Source organism: Lepisma saccharinum, chromosome 19 (genome assembly GCF_977018435.1).
Source record: "Lepisma saccharinum chromosome 19, izLepSacc3.1, whole genome shotgun sequence".
Lineage (NCBI taxonomy): Eukaryota > Metazoa > Arthropoda > Insecta > Zygentoma > Lepismatidae > Lepisma > Lepisma saccharinum.
The window spans coordinates 46,661,102-46,674,523 of NC_139247.1; the positions used below are offsets into that span (position 1 = coordinate 46,661,102).

The 13,422-nt window shown below is 37.5% G+C and overlaps 1 long non-coding RNA gene across 3 annotated transcripts in view; it reads left to right on the forward strand.

The window, feature by feature from the left end:
- Window positions 1–439: 439 nt before the first annotated feature.
- Window positions 440–13,422, forward strand: part of LOC146003133 (uncharacterized) — a 57,674-nt gene continuing 44,691 nt past the window's right edge. Inside the window, exons 1-5 of one of the 3 annotated variants that reach the window (XR_014443785.1) lie at window positions 440–538; window positions 7,867–8,006; window positions 10,539–10,674; window positions 11,328–11,456; window positions 12,003–12,106. This is a non-coding gene — a long non-coding RNA (uncharacterized LOC146003133). Of the gene's footprint in view, window positions 539–7,866; window positions 8,007–8,674; window positions 8,906–10,538; window positions 10,675–10,982; window positions 11,133–11,327; window positions 11,457–12,002; window positions 12,107–13,422 lie in introns of those variants that run through there. The other 2 variants (XR_014443787.1, XR_014443786.1) reach the window with 2 other exon arrangements.

The following is a 13,422-nucleotide window of genomic DNA, read 5'->3' on the forward strand; positions in this document are numbered from 1 at the left end:
TTTAGAAAAATGAGTGGAAATTGTGAAAATTGCAAGTCACATAAAAAAGTGCTGTGCAAATTTTAATGCTTTTTTGAGTTCCGATATATTTTCTGTTGTTGACGATCGTCTTTCCAAAAGTCTTACTCTTACAGCACTGATTATTCAACTATCATGTTCAGACATCATTTATGAGTTCAAGATGATATTAAACTTGCAATTTAATGTAATAGCAGCACGTTCGGAAACGTGTGGACGCAACAGGGGTTTGCTATGACCAGGCCCATTCGCTTTTTTGTGATGTAGTGCAATTTCTTGTGATTTTTCACTTTGCCTATAGTGCTTTTTGGTGATTTTTAAGCTGGAATCAAGCGCGTTTGTACGCTGGCATTTGGCAACCCTGCACGTGACGTAGTTGGCCCCGGGCAGTCTGGCCGCGGGCAACAGCTGACTGTCAACCGTGAACTACTGAAGTTTGAACTTTGTAGCACGTGTGAGCCAAAACTAAATTAGTCATTTATATTGAACAAGACAACCCAAGAATAAAGGGTGAGGAGCTGTAAGTATCCATTTGTCGCTTTTTAAAGAAATTTTGTTTGCTTGTTTTTCTTTATTAGATATAGCCAGTTTCTAGTAAACGTTAACGATAGAAAAGTGGAACCATCCGAGGGCTGTTTTGACAGGTGCTTTTCAATCTCCACTCAAGTCTGTCATTTTCTAGGCCCGGTAAAATTTTCGTATCCGCAAAACGTATTTCTTCAATTTTACAGGAGAAAGTATTTACCGAACTGACTTTCCATACACTTTTGAAAGGTCGTGGAAGTGTTTTTTTCCCATCGGTTAATTTATTTCGCCGGTAAATCATGTATTTATTAATGTGTCTCCAATGCACGAAAGCTGTTGCCTCTATGTCCTTCCACTACGTGAATTAAATGTTGTGTGCGTTCGATGATGTAACCCCCGGTCAGTGTTTCCAACCACGCCGTTATTTCCAAGAACATGACAATTTTGAAGATTACAATTTTAACTGTTTGCCTAACCTAACTGAACCTAACCTTGCCGTGCATGGTTCGTGGGGCTATTTATGAATGGTTTGTGGGGCTATCTGTGCATGGTTCGTGGGGTTTTCGAACCTGAAAAAAATACGAAATCAGTAACACGAAAGTAGGTATTTTTCGATGAAGGAGGTTGCAACACTGCATAACCACTGATCATGGCCAACGCTAGTCAAGATTTCTCCGCCATATTGCGTGTAACGCAAGCTAAAACCAACAAACAAGAATTACTCGATATGTCAAAAATTGAGATTATTTGCGTAAAAAAACTAATTAAATGTTAAGGATCCCCGAAACGGCTGGAATTCTTTTTTCTTCTTTTTCACATTGGTACTTACGTATTCTGCATTCCTAAGGATTCTTAAAGGTGCCATTTCGTTTTTTTCACGCAAATAATCTCAATTTTCGACATATCGAGTAATTCTTGTTTGTTCGTTTTTGTGAGCGTTACATGCAATGTGGCGGAGAAATCTTGACTAGCGTTGTCGATGATCAGTGGTTATGCAGTGTTGCAACCTTCTTCATCGAAAAATACCTACTTTCGTGTTACTGATTTCATATTTTTTTCCAGTTTCGAAAACCCCACGAACCATGCACGGCAAGGTTAGGTTCGGTTAGGTTAGGCAAACATAGTTAAAATTGTTAAAAACATTCATAAATAGCCCCACGAACCATTCATAAATAGCCCCACAGTTACATGCACGTTCATTTACGTTATACTACTGTTACACAGTAGGAAAACAGTGTGTTTGGCAGTGGCGATGCTACATAAAGGGCAACTAGGGCACTGCCCCACAACAATTTTAACATAAAAAGTTCATCTGAAGAGACGATCGGTATATACGCGTAAATATTTTTTTTGTTTTTTCCCTCAACCCCTACGTTGCTGCAACCAGACTTACAGGGCATGCACCCTGTGCGAGGTTAATATATTTCTCCGTCCTGTTGGAGAGAGTCCAATTTCGGCTCTGCCCTGGTGACGTGACGTCACTGACTGATCCAAACATTTACAGCATAGGCAAGGGACGGTCCCCTCACAATGGAAAAGCGCAAAATTCGTAGCTTTCTCTGGGCAGTAAACGAGGTGCCCTGCCCATTCATGTTTGCCTCATTCACCGTTCAGTGTTTCCAACGCTTGGTAGGCAGTTCATTCGTTCTTCCAGCCTGCAGCAATAAGATAGAAAAAAAAACCCTCAAATGCTTTTCTTCGCGCTTGTTCCGGCGACCTGAAAAGTTGACAACACTTTTTATTGCACAAACTAGTCCCTCGTATTTTCAAAAAGATCCTCCTTTCCTCTTTTCTTCCCATTGTAATACGGATTTGGATTTGAGTTAGTGTGTGAGTTTGCGTTGCGTTCCGTCTGTGCGTATTGGTCGCTTATGAAATAATTAGTTTTTCGAGATTTTATAGTTACTGTGCGTGTTTATTTATTTGTGTAATTGTGTCTTTGTTCCAGCAACTTGATATGCAGAATATCTTCGTAAGTATAAACGAACTTTTTGGGGGTACATGGCCAATGTAAAGTGTTGTAACTGAACTTAACGCTGCATCATCTTCCTACTAAGTCATTGATATTAGTGGATACTTGGTGAATATGACATTGAATCATGTAGAAACTTTAATATCTACGCCTTTCAATTCATTGACAATGGAAGAGAAACTGCAGTGTAACATTTTCCTAATCATTCCAGTATCTACCCAAAGTTTAGTTACTGCAAGCGACGTCAGTATTCGAGGGTTTTTTTTATTCATGTATTTTTGTTCCATATGTTGCTGATTTTTCGTATTCCTACGTAGTGAGTATTTAATGCTCTTTGGAGAGATATCTTGATCAGAATGTTAATTTTATTCCAAATTGTTCGAACAATTTACTTACTCCATATCAAGGAACTCCCCTCAAAAACCTTAAAGAGGAATATAGAGGCTAACTGCCCCCCTCCCCACCCAAAAGAAAAATGTGCCCTGCCTGACTGAAAAGGCACGCGCCGCCCCTGGTGTTTGGAAACACTGACTGGTTGTTACGTCATCAAGTGCACGCAAAATGGTTCACGTAGTAGAAGGACTACAATGGAACAGGTTTTGTGCATCGGAGAGACATTAATGTTGAAAAATAGATGGTTTTCCACGAAAATTCATTCAGCGAGGGGAAAAAACACTTCCGAAATCTTCGTAGAGTATACAGAAACTCTTTTCGGTAGGTACTTTCTCCTGTAAAATTGAAGAAATACGTTTCGGCGATACTGAAATTTTACCGTGTTTCCAATCTTATTCACTGAAAAATACCTACTATCGTGTTCGTCACGTGTGCAAATTTCATATTATGCACAGGTAGCTGACGGATAGCCCCACAAACCATTCACGGATAGCCCCACTAACCATTTCCAATAAGGTTAGGTTTGGTTAGGTAGGCAAGCATAGTTAAAAAAAAGGGGGTTGGAAACACTGACAGGTGTCATCAAATGTATGGAGCATCCGGTTCACGTAGGAAAGCAATGGCAACTGTGCGTCGGTGAGATATTTCTCTTGCAAAATACATGATTTCCCGGTCAAATAGATTCCACGATGAAAGAAAATACCTTGGCGAACGTTAGAAACCTTAGAAAAACTCATTTCCTTAAGTAGTTTCTTGTGTAAAAATGAACAAATGTGTCTCCGATATAACGAACTGTAACTGTCTTTTTGAACAGGCTTTCCCTATCCTGTGGGTGATGTGTATTTTAAGTAAAGATACCTTACCCACTCATTGATAATTCTATAACTTGGGTAAGCTACAAGGTCGTTCAAGGTTGACTGGGATTTTCGTACGTAAAAAATCGATGAATAGCCGGATCATGATGAAACGTGCGGCTGACGTATTCCTTCGCGAATAACTAGCGCCTGGCATGACGTATTTCGCGCATGCGCAGCAGTTGCAGCGAACATGGCGGCAAGCAGTGTGTCTGTGGCTGTGGAGCAGCGGTGTGTAATCAAATTTCTCGTGAAGGAGAAAGTGAAACCAGCTGAGATTTTCAGACGATTGCAAGCACAGTATGGTGAACAAACGATGTCGCGGACAAGAGTGTACGAATGGTGTGAGCAGTTTCGCGAAGGACTGGAGCTGGTGACAAATGAAGCGCCTTTTACACATTCGCCCGACTGCAGTCACACCAGTGAATATCGCACGTGTTGAGCAAATGATTCTTGAGAACCAGCGAGTAACAGTGCGGGATATTGCTGCCGAGGTGAATATCAGTGTCGGGAGTGTTGAGACAATCATTCACGACCACTTACGCTTCCGCAAAATCAGTGCAAGGTGGGTTCCCCGCCAGCTGACATTCGATCAGAAGTGGACACGCAGGATGGTCTGTGAACAGCTTCTGAATCGCTTTCGAGCAGAAGGTGATGAATTGTTGCAATCCATCATCACGTGTGATGAAACATGGTTGCACAATTCAACCCCAGAGGCCAAAAGACGCAGCATGGAGTGGCGGCATAAAGGTTCCCCGCCCCCCAAGAAAAGCAAAACGCAGCCGTCCGCTAGAAAGATCATGGCTAGTGTCTTCTGGGACATGAAGGGCATTATCCATGTGGATTTTCTGGACAAAGGGAGCACGATTAATGCCCAGTATTACTCCACATTGTTGAGTGGTGCTGTACGAAAGGCCATTCGCAAGAAAAGACCTGGGATGTTGTGTGGAAATGTCATTCTTCTCCATGACAATGCCCGCCCTCACACGGCCAATGTGACAACAACAACTCTGGCCGACATGCACTGGGAAGTTCTGCCCCATCCCCCCTACAGTCTGGATTTAGCCCCCAGTGATTATCATTTGTTTGCACCCCTTAAAGACCATCTGGGAGGGAAGAAATTCACGACAGACGAAGCACTGTGGAGCGATGTCCTCCAATGGCTACGACAACAACCAAGTTCTTTCTACGCCAAAGGAATTCGGGAGCTGCCAGAACGATGGCAACGGTGCCTCGGCGCGCACGGAGAATACTTTGAAAAACTGACATAGTTTGGTGTTTCTTCTGCTACCTATTTCCTCTGCAGAAATAAAAGTCCCGGTCAACCTTGAACGACCCTTGTATATCAAGATGGAAGAAAGCATATATATCCATGTGTGTGTGTGTACACAACTGCTCTGGTGCTTGCCACGATGGTTGAATGGTAAATTTGAAATCTGGTTAAGACATGGATATGCCGCTCACATCATTCATCTTTATTGTCATGATTAACCCAAGAACTAGAAAAGCTGTGTAAAGATAGAGAAAACCATTCTAAGATTTTGTTCTAAAATGGAATTTGATAGAATAATAGCTTAATTTTGGTTTTTAAATGTGCTCACAGATACTGTTACTAGTGATGTTCTAATTCCATTCAAACATTTTGATAACCATGTGCAGATGTCATCATCATGCTGAAAATGTATATGGATGGAAGTTCAAACTATATCTAAAACTTTTCAGGAGTTGCTAGAGGAAGTGGCTTGGTCCCATACAGCACACATCTCCAAGGGACGTCCACAATGTCCAATTCAGATCCTTGGACATTATGGATGTCCATAAGATGTCCTATGGGTTCCGGTCTCTATATCCAGAATGAGATATCCAGAGAATCTCCCATCCTGGATATCCATAGGACGTCTCATTCTGGATATTCATGGGATATGTGGTATTACGTCCAAGTGTTATCACAAATTTGAAATAAATATTTTGATATCGGTGTAAAGAATCAGTCATAGTATCTGGTGTCAAGTATGTTAGCACTCAAACTCTGTTATGCAAAAATGATCCACAGGATGTCCAAAACATGTTCAAAAATGATCCAAGAATATCCTAAACATACCCAGAATGTCCCAAACACATCCAAAAATGATCCACATAATGTCCAAAACACTTCTTTCCTGGATAGCTTATAGACGTCCCCTGGATGGATGGATGTCTACTGGGCATTCCGGGACATCCTATGAATATCCAGAATTTTATATGGATATCCAGAGGACGTCCATTAGAAGTCTCTTGGATATGTGTGTGCTGTATGGGGTACTAGAAATGTCAAATGTTAGGTATAGTGGTCATGACATTTATCGATTTAGAGTGTAATGCATTAGTGAATAGTGATCATGATATTGTCAGTTTTGGGTAAATTTGCTTGCTTGATCATTTTGACAGTTGTGTTACCATTTGAGGATAAGAAAACTCTTTAGGATACTGGAAAATATTTTTACTTACTTGAAAATTGCAGAAAGACACCACCAGTGTGTCTGGGTTCAGTTCCTGGCCACATAATGGATGTTTGCATGTATCCTAATTCTCACTCACGCTTATTGTGACTTAGAAACAGTGGTGTACGCAAGGGGGGGGGGTTACGGGGTTTAACCCCCCCCCCCTTGAGCTTGTGAAATGTTGTGAAAAATGCCGAAGAAAAAATAAATGGCCAATTTACCACAGTCAAAGATCTGGGGGACAATACTATTACTACTACTACCACTACTAATAATAATAAAAATAATAACTTGAATTATTGTTTCCATGCACCACGGAGAAAATAACAGCATTCCAAACACATGCGTCTTTCAGAGAGAAAACCTTGAAAATTAACAAGTATTCTTGAAAATAAAATATGAGGGCAACTATGATTTAAAAAAGAGAAAACTTGTTTTGTATCTCAGTTTCAACATTGTTCAATACACTGGCGTACGCAGGATTTTTTTTTTCGGGATGGGCTGAAATCGTAAATGTGGATAGCACATGACAGTTTTGGAGGGCAGGATGCATAAAATATTTCGTATTTTTGGAGTTTTTCAGTCTATTAAAATTGTATTCAAAGACAAATGGTAATCGGGACTCACTTTAAGACAGATTTTTCATTTACACATTTTTATTTTTTAAAGTTCTTAACGGATTTTTATTTGAAAATTCTGATTTTCTCAAAATTTCGGTAGGGGCTGTAACCCCATCAGCCACCCCTCTATGTACGCCAGTGTTCAATGAACATGTATTTTTTTGTGTGAACAATGAGAATTAACTAAAGAAAGTTCTTAGTTCGTTGTAAGCGGCTAATGTATAGACAAAGGCTAGGCGGACAAGAACAGTCACCAGTCCGCTTCCCGTTGTTTACTGCAGCATGTTTGAATATGTCTCTAAAATGTCTCACCTTGTTGACTAGACAATTATTCAAACAACAATAAGCTTAACTATTGTAAAATGTTTTGTTGGCAAGAACAGAGAGACAATCCAGATGTGAATTATCGGGAACATTTATGCGGGGAAGAAGCTCCAACCAATTCCGGGAATTGAACCTGGATCTCCCACGTGGTTGTCAGATGTTCTACCGACCAGACACCGCAGCTCCTTGGATGAGTTCCATACTTTGATTATTTTAATTTATTAATATATTTTCTTGTTTTTCTTCACACTTAAAATATTTCACTTCGTTGAGCAGACAATTATTTTGTAACAAAGAAACAAAAAAATGCTCCCAGAATTTGATAAAAATCGAATGACTAGAAAGTGATACTGTTCTATTGCTTTTGTAGATACTATATTTATGTAGATCTCTACTACTTAATAGTAGTAGTGGTATTAGTAGTAATTTAGCTAATTAATTAATTATAAGTATTATTAATTAATTAGTATTATTTAATTAAAGTATAAAAAACAATGGTAATGTGAATTTGGAGAGTTTTAGAAATAACCCCCCCCCCCTTGATAAAATCCTGCGTACGCTACTGCTTAGAAAAGTAATGTAAAATAGGAATTTATATATGCTTCTACTAATAAATGGGTTCTACTTATTAATCATAAAAATAAAAATCCAATAAATAATTTTCTTAGCCCACTTTGCAGGTAATGGATTGTTGACCTTTGATAGTGATGTTTGAATATCTCCTCGATGTTCTGGGAGGTATTCAGGTGTAACTCAGTCTTGAAGGATAGCAGGACTTGCATCTTCGTGCGAAGTTATGGAGTTCAACATATCTTCCACTGTAAGTTTTCTTTGCTTTATGCAATTATGAAACTAGCAATCTGTTTACTTACAGTTCTGAATGTATAATGAATTTTGCAAGTGTTTTAGATTACTGGAAGTCAGTGGCGTGCCCAGGATTTTCGAAAGGGAGGGGTTATGTACAATTTTTCTGGTAGTCAGCCCTCATTTCCCCATCTTTTCCTACCTTTGATGTTCTTTTTTTTTTAGGAGTATTGAGGCAAAGTGGGGGGTTATAACCCCCACCCTTTGGGCACGCCACTGCTGGAAGTGATAGCTGCACTACATATTACTTACTAGAGAAATTGATTTGAAACATAGTTTATGCTAGCTTATGTGCTTTCCAGTGAGTAGCTATTCTTACTTTACTGAAATATTGTTGGGGATTTTCACATGAGGTTCGGAGGGGGTATCATGCATGAGACCAGATATATGATTTAGGAACATTATGTTAATGTTAGAAGCCCACAACTGGACCTACCTCAACTTACAACAAAAGCATTTAGTGACCTTACTCTGTATCTGCAAACTTAGCCTGGTGTTCAATAGTCTTTAAAAATAATGATTGCCCTCTGATATGAGCATTGGTGGGAGATGGATCTTAAATTTATGAAAAATGTGATGTGGATATTATGTATGATTATTGATTGGGGGCTTAACATCTTGTAGCTAATGGAGCAGTGGATATAGTAACTGCCAAATAATTTCACACCCTCTGAATGCCATCGCAGGACCACTACATTTCCTGACACCAGGATAACTACTAGTGGCGAATCTTCCAGTGTAGGTGTTCTGATAATTGAGTTGGCCCTTCTGTTCAATTGTCAAGTTTTGTGTAGGTAGATTTGCTTCTCATCTTTTATTGCTAATAGTAAACAGAACTTGTGGATTATTGAATTGCATTGCTTTCAAAATTTTGTATAAAACTATAATTTAAAATATATTAAATGCCAATTATTACCTTTTTTTATTTTTGTTTGTTTATACGGTAAATATTTACTATCACACAAACAAATTTCTTCATTTTTACAGAAGAAACTACTTATGGTAATAAGTTCCTGTAGCATTGTCTAACACCTGGAAGGTGTTTTCTGTAATGTGGGAATGTATCATAGCGGAAATTCATGTTTTTTGTTGAAAATGTATTATCTGACGCACAATAGCCTTGGGCGTGTACACCTTCGTAGATTATCGCACGTCGTGCTTTTGTTTTGTTGGTGTTCATTGGGTATGCAGTGTTTCCAACCTTCTGTGTTTCAAACCAAAAATACATAGTTAAAATCCGTTGAACCATTCACAAAGCCCCAAGAAACATTACGTAAGGTTAGGTTAGGCAAACATAGTTAAACGAATTTTAACTGTTTGCCTATCCTAACTAAACCTAACCTAACTAGTTACATGAATTTTAACTGTGTGCCTAACCTAACCTTACGTAATGTGTCTTGGGGCTATCGTCAATGTTTCAAAGCATTTTAACTATGTTTGCCTTTTTAGGGTTAAGAAGGTTGGAAACACTGCATACCCAATGAAAATCGACAAAACACAAGCACGTCGAGAGATGATCTACGAAGGTGTACGTGCCATATTATCTTACACAAGCGAAATAACTAAAATAAAGAAGTACTTGTAATGTGAAAAATTGAAATTACTTTCATGAAAAAAACGTCAATACACCTTAAAGAATGTTCCGCGAAGCAGATAGGTAAGTACGAATGTTAAAAATGATAAACAAAGAAGTTAATGTGTTTGTGGAATAGTAAATTTTTACCGTTTATACTTCATAGTTTGAGGATTCAATAAATTCTATTCACTTATACGAGTATATGAACAAATTAAATTTAAATATTGAAATTATCTAGTGTCTTTTCATAGCATGTCTGTGATAATCGGACAGAATTTGTCACATTTATTTGGTAATAAGTTGAAATTTTTATACTTTTCATTTAGAGTTGCTGTTTTATTCATAGCTAAAGCTTCAGCAATTTGTATATATAATAAATTAGTATGTGATGGAATGTGTTCGCCTGACCTACTGTGACCTTTTAAATGTTGCTTCAGTAGAGCTTTAGTATTGCACTTTTTTTTTAACCCTTGTACAATGCTAACTTTGTTTTGTAATTTTATCTATCTCGTCTTCATAGAGTATATAATATTAGCTTGTTGTTCAAAATTGAACTTAAACTCTTTTAAAACAAAACTAAGAAAAAGAAAAAGCTATCAACATGGAACAAAGCATATATACGAATACAACTTTCTCTGCCACTGACCTTCATGGTAGAATGGTAAGTTTGAAATCTGGTCAATGCATGTGTGTGTCAGTTTTTCTATCACCCATTTCATCATTCGTCCTCATTATTGGGATTGACGCAACAGCTAGTGAAGCTACGTAAAATAAATGAAAATAACTATTCTGTAATTTTTCTTTTTAGAATTTGAATTTGACAGGATAGTGGAAGATTTTTTTTTTTTCAAAAGTATGATCATAAATGTGCATTATTATAAGAATATTAAACAATTCTAATTTTCATTTCAGGTGAAATGGATAACTTTGAGTGATGTCCTCTATTCTGTTGAAGCATGTGGATGGAAGTTTCAAATTACATCTACCACTTTTCAAGAGTTTCGTGGAAGGCTTTTAGTGACTTAGGGCTAGAAATGTCAAATGTTAGGTATGGTGCTCGTGGCATTTATCTATTTAGTGTGTGTATTATAGTTGTAAGTTTTGGGTAAAGTTGCTTGTTTGATCATTTAATAACTGGGGTGTCCATAAGAAAACTAAGATACTGCAAGATATTTTAAAGTTAGTAGAAAATTGCAGAAAGACATCACCAAAGAGTCTGGGTTCAATTCCTGGCCATGTGATGGATATTTGTCATAATTCTCATTCACACTTATTGGGATGATTAAGAGGCAAAACAGTAATGTAAAGTAGGAATTTATACATGCTTCTACTAATTGTAATTTAACTTTGTATATAATGAGGCATTGACCCTTGATAGCAGTGATTGAAGATCTTCCTGGGAATTTCTACTGGGTGTTCTAGGAATTACTCTGGTCTACCATGGTCTTGAAGGCTGACTAGACTTGCATCTTGGTACAAAGTCTGGAGTTCAACTTCTCTTCCATCGTAAGTTTTCTTTGCTTTGTGATTATGAAACTTTAGCAATGTGTTGATTAAAAGTTCCAAATGTTTAATGAATTTCATCTTTGGTTGCTTCCTGATAGCGTTGGAGAATTTTTATCCATTGTTGTAGGAAATGTGATCTTATATTTATGAAAAATAAGATTCAGAACGATTACTGATTGTAGACTTATCATGTAGGTGATGGAGCTGTGGGTATAGTGGCTGTCCAAGAATTTCACACCCTCCAGATGTCATTGCTGGACCATCATATCTCCTGACAACGGAACAACTTCTAGTGGCAAACGTTCAACAACATATCTCCTCCCAGTGTAAGTGTTCAGAGTGTTGAATTAGCCCTCATGTTCTGTTGGCAAGTTCTTTGTGTAGGTAAATTTGCTTCTCATGCTTTACTGGTAATAGTAAATAGAACGTGTGGCTACATTATTGTAACTACGTGTTATTCATTAAATTGAATTGCTTTCAGATTAGCTACATTACGAATAAAACGATTTCCTAGTAATTTGAAGACATTTGGTGTCCACTATTGCTTTTTTGTGTACAATTTCAATAGTTCGATTAACCCGCGACAAATCCTACTCTTATTTATAAAGTAATTGCATTTATTTCTCATTATCATAAAATTAACAAGTATTCTTTCATAGCATGTGAATATCAGACTACATTTAAGAATTAATAGCTAAGCATTTATACTGTTGTTCAACTTTCAAATATTCTGTTTTCATTTTGTATTTCTCGGTTAACAATTTTAGAATTGAGCACTTCAAATTCTTATATTTGGATTTTTTTTTATCATGTATACATTAAATTGTTTATTCCAAATCTTGTTTAACAAGTGTAATTACTTTTTTTCAGCCGTCAATATTCTTCTCATACCTATGGACAATGAAGATACAAATAATTCTTCATTGGAACTCCTTGGATGTCCTGAAGATGGAACAGCATGGTGTTACGGCAAGGTACCCATACCATATATTTTTTACAAAGTATGCATTATCATCTCTGTTCAAAATTGACTTGTACCCTTTTTGCACGTCAAATCTTTTGAAGTTTATTCTTGTGACTGGTATAGCTTGGCTAGTCCATCTTCCTCAAACATATTTATTTTTTGAAAAATGTTTATACTAGCGCACACATTTTCCAGTAACTCTTATTAATAGATTTGGAGCTTTTTTAAATGTGGAAACTTCATGCATCTGACATAATTCCAGTTTAAATTTTACGAAAGTGTTAAACCCATTATCATTTGAGTAGTAATAATTGGCCGTAGTTCATTTTGTTTGTGATTCCATCATGCTACACGTGCATTAATTACATGGTTTGATATCTATTTATCTGTTAACACATACTTTAGTGTTTTAGCAATTACTTTTTGCATGTTTCCATATACTTGGTATAATACTTTTATTGCCATGAGCCATTTGTTTTACTGACTTAGTTACAGACTGCATGTTAAGCCTCCCCGATGGCGCAGTGGTAGCGTTGTCGCCTTGTAATCAAGGGGTCCCGGGTTCGATACCCGGTGGAAGCACAAGTGGTTCGGATCCCACTTTAAACTGTAGGTCCAGTCCCGATTAGCCTTACTGTGCATAAAGTGGACTTAAAACATCAAATCAAATCAAATCAAACAGACTGCATGTTGCCATCTAGGTCATATGTGTGGAGTGTGAAGGGTTTTTACGAATCTGTGTTAACATGTGGTGACCTATTGTGTAGCTTTCTTTTACTAACTTCTCTGAATGCTTTCGTAGTTAGGTTGGAGGGTCTCAAACATGAATTTTGTGTGGAGAGTGAGTATCAAGTAAATATGGAAATAGTCTGTGAAATGCCTAGTCGAAGGGAAATGGGAATGTTTGCATAAGGTACCTTTTTCTTCGATAAATAGGATTTTTTGGAAATGCAAACGGTGCTAATTATTTCACAATCGTTGTCACTATTCTGTGATACTTCATTCTTTTAGGAACAAAAAATTACTTATGTGAAATTTAGAAAATTTCGCACTTCCACGTTGCACAATTTAATGGTTAAATCCTATTAATTTCAAAGATCCACTGTCTTCATTCACAAAAGGGTACGGCGTTTGAAGCAGAGATGGTACCGCGTCACTGCATTGTTTGTTCCCGGGTGGCGGTAGTATGACAGATCATAAGTTCTCTAGTTGAAAATGTTGTATATAAAAATAATCACGCTGTACAAATTACAACTTTGCCAGCAATGTGTAAAAAACTACAATGCCAATCACGCTGTACAAATTATAACTTTGACAGCAAGATAC